The sequence below is a fragment of the Chaetura pelagica genome, unplaced genomic scaffold, assembly GCF_000747805.2.
Source record: "Chaetura pelagica isolate M959 unplaced genomic scaffold, ChaPel_1.0 scaffold112, whole genome shotgun sequence".
NCBI classification, from domain to species: domain Eukaryota; kingdom Metazoa; phylum Chordata; class Aves; order Apodiformes; family Apodidae; genus Chaetura; species Chaetura pelagica.
The window spans coordinates 2,931,970-2,937,304 of record NW_009952798.1 but is presented as its reverse complement, the minus strand read 5'-3'; positions in this window follow the sequence as shown (position 1 = coordinate 2,937,304).

The window sequence follows — 5,335 nt, the reverse complement described above, 5'->3', positions numbered from 1 at the left end:
GGTAGAGGGAAAGGGACGGCAAAGGCCGTTTCTCCAGCATAAATCTTCCCGGCTGTGAACTGTGCCTTTTGTGACCGAGGACCCGCACCAGAGCAACGGGTGCGTGCACCGAGGGCTTGGCGAGGCCCCGGCGTGGGACAGGGCTAGTGGAAAGGATGTTCTTCCGCTCGGGTGTCACTCCCCGCGGAGGCAAATTGAGCTCTGCTGCAGGCAAAAGGGGCTGTGCAAGGAGTTAACATCTCCCTAAGGTTAGAGCCCCTTCCTGCCGTGGACTGCGGCGCAAATCCCTGTGAGCCCCTCCGCAACCACCCTCCCGTCCTCACCCCTCTGGGCTGCATAAATCTGCCTCCAAGGCCTGACCCGTGCCCCACCTCATGGGTTTTACTCCAGCCCCACCAGGAAATGGGCTCCACACCTTCCATGCTCCCATTTACAAAGGCTGCGGCTACTCAGGGGCAGGGACAACCCAACGGAGCCCTGGGGTGAGTGATGCTGTCACTGCTCCAGGAGAGGAGAAGCCCCAGTACTACACGGGGAAAGAAAACCCGAGTTCCCAGTGTCTGATCCCGCTCTACAATAAACCTCTCCCCATGTGCCCCTAAAACAGCCTGGCAAGAGATGGCTTCAAAAGGCTGCAAGAGTAGACAGCTCTCTGACACCAGAACATATTTTGAGTCAGAATGCAACAATTCCAAGCATAGCAAAAACCTGGGTTATCTCTGGGTAGGAGAGAGGAAAGAAAAAGAAACACCATGGGAAGGAAAGGCAGGAACCAAATGTTTGGTATTTCCATGGTATTTATTTTCCTTTCCATGTACAGAAGAGGAGTCAGTTGGATACTGGGGTGTGATGCCTACAGGTGGGTGCTGTAAAACCTGTCACCTTGAAGTATTTACCCAAACATCTGTGTAACTTGCCCAGGTAGGGAAGCATGGTCCTTATCTCCCTGGGAGTCTCTCACCTCCTGTCATGCCCATTTCTGCCAGGCTTCCTCCCCTCTCCATTTGTCACCATCAGTTCCTTGTCCCAGCCCATTTCACCTGTTAGGAAGAGGGCTTCTCCTCTACCCTGCTGGCAGTCTGGGCAGGCAGGATGGGTTACACATCCAGCACACTCTCTCATTTGGATTTTCCAAGTGCTTTAAGCTTTACAAGCAGGTTCCTGGAAAGATCTCACAGAAAGCCACCAACACCACCACAACCTTCCTCTGACGGTTGAACTAAGACATCCAAAGGGGGTTTACCAGGTGTTCAAGCACACATTCATCTTTCACTCATGAGCAGCTCAGAGTAAGCCCATTCTTGTGTATCTACCTGCATGGAGAGCTCAAAGAATAACTACAGCTCAAGAGGAAGAACCTTTCCTGGTAGAGTATCTCCAGCATTCAGACTTCACCAGCTGGCAGTGATCATCTTTATCTGCCAGCTGGGTAACTCAGTCTTGAGCCTTCAGTATTAATTCCCATTAACCCTCACGGCAGCAACTCCTCTCCAGATCTTCATTGAAACCCTCAACAGGAGACAGAGCAAGATGTGGGGACTTTGACCCTTCCTTTGCCAGCTGAGGTTGCTGCCACACCACTGCCACCACCCGGCGATGTGCCCAGCGTGGTGCCGCGGTCACTGCTCACACCAAACTGCTGCTGGCAGGACAGATGTGACCCACAAAGGTGTGGTGTGGATCTTTTGCCTGATGGCCCCTTAACCTTCTAAGGATCAGCTCACCCTCCTCCCACTGCCATTCCCAGCTGTGTCATACACATCTGGCAGCTGTGCAGTGCCAGCTGCCATAGCTCCCCTGCCCATTCCCCCAGCTCATGACCCCATCCCCTCACTGACTGTCCCTGTACCAAGCCCATCTCTTCCCATCCCCTCCTTCTTTCCAGTCTCAGGAGGAGACATCCCTCCTCACTCCCCTTTCTCTGTCCCAGCCTTGCCTCCCTTCACTCCCACCCCTGCATCTTCCCCTCTCCTGGCACACCTTGTGCTGGTGTCCCTGCCAGGCAGCCTTGGTGCCCCATCCCAGGTTTTCCAGTTATCCCTGCCCATCTGCATACACTATATCCGGACTCACAACACTGGTACCCAACTCCTGACCCTTCCCTCCATCATCAGGATCCATCTACCAAGTCTTCAACCTTTGAATCAAAACCTCCTCCTGCCCTGCACTACTGCAGCATCAAGGACAAGACAAGGTGATACCCAGGAAGGACCATTTTCTTCCCCAGGTCGAGGTGTGCAGTGAACATGGGGAGCCCATGACTGGCACAGCCCCTCTTATTGGCCCACTCTGGGACCTCTGGGAAGGTGGGCAGCCAGCCTGAGCTCTATCTCAATGAGAAATTATCTATTTGCAAAAAAAAAAAAAAAAAAAAAGGGGGGGGGGTGAAATTTAATTCTGGCTACTTTCACACAAAACAACATGCAACTCTAACACAGAATTTTAGCTGCAGCCTGGCTCTGCAAGACAAGTTACCACATATACCCATCCTTGGCAATGTGTTTCAGGGAGCCACGACCCAACTTCTTGCCACCAGCCTGTAAGAGTTGGAGAAAGGCAGTGCTCTCATGGCAGGGAACAGGAGGGAAGCCTCAGAGCCTTCACCCACCTGGGGCATCCCAAACATTTTGCCCATTTGCGTGGCTACACCAGCCCCCAGCTGCAGGGAGGGGAGCACTGGCTCACTGCTGGCCATGCCAGCACAACCAGAGGGATGCTCCAGCCCACAGGGATGGGGGCTGTCACCCACAAAACCCCTCGGGGATGGAGACCATCCCCAGCCACCCCCTGAAGCACTGCCAAGTCCTTTGAGGTTCCATGCTGGGTCCCAACTTTGCCATAGGTGTGTGGCACAGCACTGGCACCACAGACCTGGGTGTCCCATCAGCTCCCTGAGTTTTATCAGCACCCTTATCAGTTACCACGTTTCTTCAAACCCACTGTGGCTCCTTCCTGTGTCCTGCCCCAGCCACCCTCAGCCGATCCTGGGTAATGGCACCTTTCTGGGGTCTCTGACAAAGCCCCCATGCCCAGGGACACATCATCCCACATCCCTTCATCATCTGACGCCCCTTCGCTCGGGGGGCTACCTCTCCCTCCCCCAACTCTTCACCACAATCCCTACCATTTTTCACCATCATTTAAGTTTCTGAAGCAATTTCTTTTTTCTTTTTTTTGTCCCTTTTTTTTTTTTTTTAAAGCAAACCATCTACCATATGTTCTCCTCTGAAAGGGGTAATTGTTAACAGATCATTAAAACACCGTGGCGAGTGCTCTGAGATTCCTTCCCTCCAGTCTTACACATTATCCTGTCTCTGTCACCCTTTCAATGCAGCTTTGAGGGCTCTGCTTTTCTAACTTCCTTCTGGGAGGGGGAAGAAAAAAAAAAAAAAGAAGGAGAGAAAGAGCCACTAAAGTGACCCTCTTCAGAGCTCTCCTCCTTGCTTTTCAATGTCTTTTTCCACACCCAACAATAATCGGGGTGGGGGGCTGGCGTGTTGCTGCTGCTGCTGCTGGGCTTGGGATGGCAGGGCCACATCCTGCCCCATTCCTGGGGTTGGGAAGGCAGGACGAGGTGTGCCTGGGGTGCTACAGCTGCCCCACTGGCACATACAGCCCCTTCTGCCACTGCTGAGCAACAGGGCCGCTCACCATGGGATGCTCCAAAGTGTAACATCCCATCCGTGCCGGTCCCTTTGTACCTGCTCCTGGGGTGGGGGCTGTGGGATGACCCCCCCGATACATCCATCTGCATCCCAGGCTGAGAGAGAGAGCATTTCTTACCAAGCTCATTTCCTCAGGTGGATTGGATGCTCTTGGTGGCACAAAGGCATTTGATATGGAAATAAGTTAACAGCTGGCTGGGAACTGAACTATGCATGGAGATGGATCAGTTCTGGGGGGCCTGGGCACTTCACCTCCTTTTCCTGGAAGATGAACACTACTCTGAGAGGCAGCAAGCACTGGGAAGCTGGGGACCATCAGGGCATGGGCCACTTCTACCTAAGCTCCCTGCTTGTGATCAGAACGGGCAAGGCTTTCAGAGCTCACACTTAGATTCCTTACCTGCATCTTCTCCCCTTCTGCTGCCAGAGGGCTGTGTTCCCCTGCAGCTGAGCTTTAGGCACCATTCACACCAGTGCAGGCACCTTTCCAGCTGTCCTGGTCAGAAAAACCCAGTAACATCCAAAAAACCCCAGGAACTTCAAAGCCCTGTTTTCACCTACCTCTGCCTCTTCATCAAGGAGATAAAACTTTCCATGGAAGAAAACACAACATTCTTCATGCTGGAAAAGGGCAGGACACCTACTTTCTCTATGGGATTTAGCAAATGCCTTTGCAGAGGGCTCTTGTCACTGCTGTGGGGCAAATTTTTAGCCCTTCCAGCTGCACAGACAGACTTCAGGTCACGAGCTGAATCCAAACAAAAGTAGGACATCCATCCTGAGTGTGGGAACACACCAGGGCTGGACTGGTTTAAAGGAGCAAGATGGACCAAATGTAATTTAACAAGTTAAACATCAGCACTGCTGACTCCACCACCCATGCAGGTGCTGTCTCCTCTCCCCACATGCCCTCAGCCCCATAAAGACACTATACAAGGATGCAAACCCAAACCAACGTCATGTGCCACCAAAGCACTCAGGGTTGAGCTGATGTCCCTGGCCCTGCAGAGCCCCAGAGGATCCCAGGAAGCACCTGAAACACCCTCAGGTTTTTTCTTACCAAAAAGCAGTTCCTGAGCCCACCTTTCAATCACCAGCTTGTGCACAAAATCCTGAGCCCTGGGAAATCCTAGGGAAGCAAAGGGCCTCAGGAGCACAAAACCAACTGCAAACCAACTTTTAGAGAAATGGTATTTAGATCTGGAAGGCTGTTTTATTTGTTTATTTTCCCCCCATCAGGAGGAAATGAGGTGAAGGCTGGTTTCCCAGGTCAGACTGTAACCAGCAGCTGTGCCCTGAGGGCCCCTCTCTGCCTCACCATCAGACAGCAATTGCTGCAGAGGTTTGAGGCTAGTGAGGGATTTCCAGCTTCAAGGGGGATGAAGCCTGTGAAAGACGTGCCTGCACCGGAGGGGCTTCCTAAAGTAGGGCAGAGGACAGGGCCACCAGAGAAACCCTGGTGCTGGGAGGACAGGCTGAGCAGAGAATTCACAGAGAGCAGATTCAATTAATTAACGCCTGGAGACGTGACTCGCCCACACCACCAGAGGGCGACCTGCTCAGCATTTCTCCCCCATCACTGCCCTAATTAGAGGTTTTCATCACAGAAACATCATCATCCTACAGCAGATACAGGGCATGATGCTCCAGCCAGGCCCCCAGCTGTTCAG